This window comes from Myodes glareolus, chromosome 20 (genome assembly GCF_982192425.1).
Source record: "Myodes glareolus chromosome 20, mMyoGla1.1, whole genome shotgun sequence".
Classification (NCBI taxonomy): Eukaryota; Metazoa; Chordata; class Mammalia; order Rodentia; family Cricetidae; genus Myodes; species Myodes glareolus.
The window spans coordinates 3,982,272-3,990,528 of NC_142045.1; positions in this window are offsets into that span (position 1 = coordinate 3,982,272).

The window sequence follows — 8,257 nt, forward strand, 5'->3', positions numbered from 1 at the left end:
TTTTTGGCTCTATTTTCCTGTTAGGGGGATCTGGATTTATCCAGGTCTTTCATGACCTAGAAAGTGTCTGGAGAATAACTTTATACTCAACACCCTCTCTACTTACTCTCTCTGTCTCTGTCTATCTCTCTCTGTGTCCCTCTGTCTCAGTCTCTCTCTCCCTCCCTCTCTCTCTCTCCCTCCCTCCCTCTCTCTCTCTCTCTCTCTCTCTCTCTCTCACACACACACACACACACACACACACACACACATATGTTGGTCCCAGTGGGGTTACGCAAAGATGAGAACACCACCAAGTCTAATAAACCAGAAGCAAACTTTATTCCAGAAACCAGATAGTAGGAAAACTAGAAGCAAACTTAAAAATAAAAAAAATAAAAATAAAACACTGTGAGGCACAGAAGTTTATCAGCTAGCTGAGACCACAGGCAGAGATGGTGTTTGTTAGGCTGTGGCAAAAGGCCGGTTTCTGAACCCACTTTTTATAGTAGGAACACCAAGCATTAACTCTGAACAAGAGAATTTTTACAACTTTGACCTGACCCTTGGTTTGGTCAGCAGAGAGCCTAAAGAGGGGAGTGAGTGTTAATGTCAATGGGTAACTAGGCAGCCATCATGAAATACATTTTAGAGGAGATTACAGCAAAGGTCACTTATTGCGAGAAAAGAGATGTCTTTAATAATTAGTCAGAAAGGGACTGCTAGTAATACTAGAAGTTTAATAAATTAGGATTAACTGATTCTTCGGCTGAGAATTTAGGAGATAGCAGAAAGCTTTTCACACTATCTCAAGGTAAAACTAAGATACTGACTGCCATACTTTACAACCTCCATTATCAGAGCTCATTAAATAAACCATTGTATTAGTTCACTATCTCCTGGTACCTGTGGAGGGCTGCAACCACATTCTCCATTGCTTCAAGGGACAAAGGTAGAGATTGACCTCTGTGACCTCAAGGTGTGGTGGTACACGCCTTTAGTCCTGATGCCTGGGAGGCAGAGGCAGATTGACCTCTGTGACCTCAAGGTGTGGTAGTACATGCCTTTGGTCCCAATGCCTGGGAGGCAGAGACAGGCAGATCTCTGTGAGTTCAAGATGTTGTAGTACACGCCTTTAATCCCAGCGCATGTTCTTGGTAACTTACTACTCCTGAGTCCCTGCCTACTTCCGAGGCATCATCTGGGATAATGGGCAGTGGACCAATCCAAGAGTGACACGTCAGAAGCGAGGACTGTTTCCTTTATAAGGGCTGGGTTCCCCTCATTCCAGGTCTCCGCTTTGGAAGCTGATGCTCTCCCTCTCAAGACGCATTAAAGCTTTACTGCAGAAGAATCCTAAGTGCCCCGCGTCGTTCTTGCGGACGAGAAGGTAGTGCGGGACAGGTACCTCTAGGTGTAAACTGGAGTCTTTTGTCTCTCCTCTGGTGGCACCAGTTTTCCACAATGCAGACAGTGTCTAACCCAGAGGTCACATATCTCTGTCTCCTAAAGGTTATCTCAGTTTATCAGGGATGGCCAGGACACTACTCTCAGTTTGTAGGGTGAAACTCTGGCCTTGTAAATAAAACAGCCAATTGTAAAATGACCTAGGCTTCCCAAGCAACTGAGAAAATAGCTCACTGTGAATGAATGATCCTTGATCTGCTGAGAAAGCTGACGATAGTCTGTTCTCATTCTCCTAGACTTATATCTGTTATTCCTTTGGAACACTTTAAGAACTAACCACGCCCACCCCAGCCACTTTTGACCTCCCCCTCATCGCCATCTTCTCTCTCTCTCTCTCTCTCTCTCTCTCTCTCTCTCTCTCTCGTGTGTGTTTGTCTCATGTCATGTGTACGTGTGTCTTTGTTCTCTCTATGTTTTTTCTATGTCTCTCTGCTTTCCTCTTCTTTAAGCAATAAATGTCTCCCTCTTTAAAAAATACTATGTTCTGTGAGCCTTTTATCTGCCCTAACAACCCGCCTGACTCCCCCGGCCGCATGGCGCTACCATCCTGGAGATCTTGCAGGGACCCACAGCCACAAGCAGCTGCTCTGCGAGCCGCTCGGGACATCCCATCATCATATTATTTTTAAAAAGAACAATAATATCTTTATATTTCTTTATTTCTACATTCTTATTTGTGGAACCTACATTTTTATTTTCTTATTCCTGAACTCTTCAACACACAGAGAAACACTTGAATAAAATTTAAAATTAAACTAAGTGTACAATAAATAGAAGCAAAACACCTTTAATATCATCCCATCACTCAGGAGGCAGAGTGAACTCTGTGAACTCTGAAAGTTATGTTTTCAGGGCTATGTAAAGAGATGCCCCCACGTCAATATATGAACAAAGAAATATGGAAAGACAGTGCTGGCTAGTGGGGGGAGGTGTACATGACTTTACAGGAGGGGTTTTATGGGATTAAAATAGACAATCTTGTCCTTCACAGGCTGCAGAGGAAACCTTCTTTGGTCTTACCAAGGTTCAGAGAGCCATCAGGCACTGTGAGGTAGAAAATTAGGCTCCTCCTAGAGATTCTCAATGGAGGTCTAGCCCCATGTTCTAAAGCAGAGACAGGGAGGGAGGGCCTAAGTGGTAGGCACAGAGGAGCTAGGATGCCCACAGTGGTATTTGTGCATTTGTTCCTGTCTTGGGTAGTGCCATCACTACCATCAGTCAAACTGATGTCCACCTGCAGAGAAGAGGAGAGATCCAGCTGGGTGGTGTAGTGGTGGCACTTGGGAGTTCCAGAACTGGTTCCAAGGCTACAGCTTAGAGTCTGGTTTCCTGTGCTCACTGCCCAGCAGAGATTTGGGGTTGTGTTCTCCTGAGACCTACCCCAATTTAATAGTGCCATTGCCCTTTCATAAAGGATAATAGGGCATGTACATGCATGCTCTATATCACACACATACACTGGCTGTATGTCTGCCTGCCTGCCAGCCTCTGTGAACCCTGTGAGTGTGCCTGGTACCTTCAGAAGACAGAAGATGGGGGGGTGGTTTCTGCTGAAATTAGAGTTCTGGATGGCTGCCAGCTGTTTCTTGACTGCTGTGAGGAGGGTGGGACAGGAACTCACCAAAGGCAAAGACAGGCTAGACAGGAGTTTTCGGTAGAAAACCAAACTGAGTAGAAACTGTTTTAGTGTTTTCAGAGTTATGTCTGAGGAACCTTCTACTTAAATGAAACAAAACCAAATCCTTTATAACATCCAGCTGTCCTCTTTGGGGAATGAATGGATGATGGAAAAGAGAAAAAGATAAGAGGCTTCTAGTTGTTCCAAAATCCTCAAGGGCAAAATTTCCCCTCATATGGTGTACTGGAGAATAGCAAGAGTTCACTGGGCATCTGTGTGTCCGTCTCCTGCTGTATTGTTTCAAGTTTTTCTCTTGAGGTTGATTGGTGTCAACCATAAGATTTTCATCTTTTGACTCTTAGGACAGAGAGGGCTGGAGCAAACAAGCTCTACTGGGAGCAGAAGCCAAGAGCAAATCCAGCCCTGGGAGCCAACCCAGTCCTGGGACACTGGCAGACCAGGATTGAGCCAATAACCTAACTCAGAGTCTGCAATCTCCACCAGAACCAGAGTGGGACTGAATGAGTTACCTAAGACACAGAGAGAACAAGCTCCACCAGGAGCAGAAGCCAGGAGTAACCCCAGTCCCAGGACATAGACGGATTATGACTGATTCATCTACCAGAACCAGAGTCAGTGATCACCACCACAACAGGTCCAACTCCAACCCAGGGACTTTTGCAGGAGGAGATCCAGACCAAGATTTACAGAAACACATCAAAGCCAGCAGCCTAGGCCAAAGTAGGCCAGAGACAGCAAACTCCAAGAGAGCAGACCAAAGCACAAGAGCACTGAGGTACCTCCTGGGACAGGAATAACCAATGAGGTAACTAGAACAGTGACACTAACTGTACCATGAGGAAACCATCTTAGCTTTGAATTCACTGGCACCTAGATTAATCAAGAGAATCTCAGACAGCTCCAACCACACCTATTATAGGAAAAGATGAGTAAAAAAGGTAAGGTCATGTGCAACACCACAAAGAGCAACACAATACCAGTAAAACCTAAAGACCCTACAAAAGCAAGACCTGAACAACCAAATATGGATGAACCAGATGAAAATGAACAAAAAAATAACCTGAAGAGAATGTTTGAAATTCTTAAAAATGAAATGAGAAATCACCATAAAAGAAAGGAGAAAAAAACAAATAAAAAATTGGGAGATATCAGCAAATACCTTAAAGAAAACAACAACAACAACAAAAAAAACTCAAACATATAACAGAAATTATTCAGAACTTTAAAACTGAGATAGGAAAAATAAAGAAAACACAAGCTGAAGGAATTATAGAAACAGAAATCATGAAGAAAAGAACAGGAACCACAACTTCAAGTATGAACAATAGAATACAGGAAATAGAAGAGAAAATCTCAAGGGCTGAAGATAAAATAGAGGAAAAAGACTCGTCAGTTAAAGAAAACATTAAATCTAATAAAATGTTAACCCAAAATATCCATGAAATATTGGACAACATTAAAGGCCAAATATTAGAATGATAGGTATAGAAGAACAAGAAGTTCAACTCAAAGGTACAGAAAACTTATTTAACAAAACCATAGAAGAAAACTTTCCCTACCTAAAGAAAGATATGACTATCATGATACAAGAAGTTTACAGAACAACAAATAGACTTGAGGCTTGTATTGTTACCGAGTATGTGGTCAGTTTTTGAGAAGGTTCCATGAGATGCTGAGAAGAAGGCATATTCTTTTCTGTTTGTATGGAATATTCTCAAGATGTCTTTTAAGTCCATTTGAGTCATAACATCTGTTAGTTCTGTTATTTCTCTTTTCATTTTCTGTCAGATTAACCTGTCCAGTGGTGAGAGGGTAGTGTTGAAGTCTCCTACTATTAGTGTGTGGGGCTTAATATATGATTTAAGCTTTAGAAGTTTTTCTTTGACATAGGAAGGTACCCTTTTATTTAGGACATAGATGCTCAGTATTAAAATTTCCTCTTGAAGTATTTTCCTGTGACTAATAGGAAATGTCCTTCTTTGTCCCTTTTGATTGATTTTAGCTTGAAGTGTATTTTGTTAGATATTAGGATTGCTACACCTTCTTGTTCCTTAGGTCCATTTGATTGATATATTTTTTCCAACCTTTTATGATGTAGAAGAGTCTTCTCTCAATCTGTTGCTTTCAATGGTTAATTAATAAAGAAAACTGCCTGGCCTGATAGGTCAGAACATAGGTAGGTGGGGAAGACAGAATAGAATTGTGGGAGAAAGTTGAGGCAGGCAGTCTCCATGACTCTCCTCTCCAAGACAGATGCAGGTTAGCATCCTTCCCGGTAAGCCACCATCTCATGGTGCTACACAGATTACTAAATATAGGTTAAAGCAAGATGTGAGAATTAGCCAATAAGAAGCTGAAACTAATGAGCCAGGCAGTGTTTAAAAGAATACAGTTTCTGTGTAATTATTTCGGGTAAAGCTAGCTGGGCGGGCAGCTGGAAGCAGCCTGCTGTTCCTTTACTACAGAGTGGTGCCCAACATGGTAACTAAATCCACTTAAAAACCTGACAGAGCTTAAAAATAAGGGAAAGAGAGATTAACACAGCTTTTTGCTGTTTGGTAGGGCATGCTGTAGAGAGATTTCCTGATTCAGCCATAGTGGCAGAAAAAAAAAGCCGTGCCAGCCATTTTAAAACGTGGCTTCCTGGGCCCTGGAAACTCCGGCTATAGAGCATTTCTGAGCCCACTCAGGGTCAGGAACAAAGTAGCTGAGACCATGCCTGTGGCTTAGCTCTTTTGCCGGAGTAGGCAGCAGGATCAGGTCTACTAGAAATTGGCAGTTTTGAAATACCAGTTTCTTGCCTGTGCCGCCATTGCAATCTCTGTCTGGCTCCTGCGGGAGACAGAATTATATGTTAAGGTTTTATTACCATGTTTACAATCTTGTATTTCCCTTTCATTAAGGCATGTTTTTCATCTTTGAGGATAACTGAAAACAACCTTTATTACATGGTTCACATTTACAGAATCCTTTTTTTTCTCTTTGAGAATTTTCATATATTTGAAGAGAACTGAAAAAACTCAGAGCTTTACCACTCTTATTGCATTCATAACGTTTCCTACACTGTGAGTGATGCTACATTTGTTAAGTGAACTAGGACAAACAGAAGTTTTTACACAGTCCTAGTACTCATGGTGCTTTTCTGAAATGTGAACTTGTTGATATATTAACAATGAGACTAGAAAACCCATTATTTGTATACTTTTACATCAAATTAAACAAGTATATTCATTATGGGAACTGCTATATATCTTCTACTTGTTCTGAGAGGGAAGTATGTTATATTTCTTCACATTCCTATGCTTGTGTGGCTTGTCTCCAGGTGAACATATGATATAGTTAGTAAAGGAAAAATAACAAATATAAAGCTTCCACACTGAGTTCACAGTTTGACACTCTGTCCTTGTAGATTTGTGGTATGGATTAAGGCCTCTCCACAACAGCTGCCCCTTGATTTGTGACTCTAACTGCCCCCTCACTGAACTTAACACAGTCACAAGTATATGGGTTAAACTACCTTTTCCATGGAATATTAATGTAATGGAGATTTTCAGAGACATACTTATCACCTTTTAAAAATGTATATCTTTTATAATATGAATAATGTCAAATAAATGCATTGACAATTTTACAGTATAGCTCTCATTGTATTATGATTCAAATGGAAATATAGGTTAAGGCATTGTTTCCTTGACTTCTTTCTTAAAAGAATGACTTTCAAATGTAATTCATCTATCTGAAATGTAGGTATATAATTTTGTGAAAATTTAATAAGTGCAAATGCACTTTATCATGTACATTGTTGTTTTGCTTTCAAACATATAGAATGCATTACAAATTCTTCTGGGGTACAACTGTATCAGCTAATACATGAAAATTACCTTTTATGTCTTCTAGAATTTTGACAATGTTTTTCAATATTATGATCTTCCCAATTATATCCTAAAAAACAGTGCCAGAAAAAAAATGTATGTTATATATTAAAAATTGTAAAAACTTTAGTTACCATTTGAAGAAAAACTTAAAACCATGTCTAATTTCTTTACCCATTCTTCTTTCTCAATCATATTACAAAAGAGCATCATTAACAATGAACAGTTGTCCCCTTATTTGAAACATAAAAGATAATTCAGTCTTACCTATAGCAGTGAGGTTTCTGTAGGTCTCCACCATCACATCTTTGTAGAGACTGTTCTGGGAAGGATTCAGCAAAGTCCATTCGTCCCAAGTGAAGTCGACATGCATGTCATCATAGGTCACTGCATTCTAAAATCCCATACATGTGTACAACAGAAAGCATGATTTTGACAATACTGTAAAAGTGTACTTCTTTGACAGTATAGTCATATAATTCTGGTGCTCCCCATACTTATTTCATGACATAGACGTCATAATTTAATACCAAGTCACTTTAGAAACAAACTGAAAACTGAATAGGAGGTTCACTTCTGTCATTTCTGAACCACTTGAATGGGATATCACCTTGCAAGAGAAATGCCTACTAACCAACAATGAAAAATACGTAAACAGATCAACAGTACAGAGTACAGACAAGAGAAATTGTATGAATAATTAATTTCTGACTACAAAAAAGAATAAGATGAAAAAGCTGGATGAATCATGCTTAGAATCATGATTAGAATCATGCCTCTAATCCTTGTACTCAGAAGGCAGAGGCATGTATATCTATCTGCCTCTGAGTTGAATACCAGCCTAGTCCATACAATCACTTCTAGGGCAGTCAGAAGGACATGTTAATTACATGTTTCATACGGAAAAAATCAATGCATGTATATCTATCAGCCTCTGAGTTAAATATCAGCCTAGTCCATACAACTAGGCCAGCCACTTCTAGGGCAGCCAGATATATATGTTAATTACCTGTTTCATATGAAAAAAAATCAATCAAAAATGAAAGATAGAAATAACTCATAGATTTTTGCTGAAATTTTCCACAAACAGTTATGCATTCACTTCACCTTTTTATTCATCTACCTAAAACCTGACATGCCATAATTTAAACTGCAACATAAATAGGATTTTATTAAAAGTCACTGGGTATTTAAAGTTACAAATGGACAAATGAAAACAATAGCAATTAATGTGCTGATTGCAAATAATGAACACAGAGCAGGATAGATGGTTCAACAGTAAAGACTCTTTCTGGTGTTG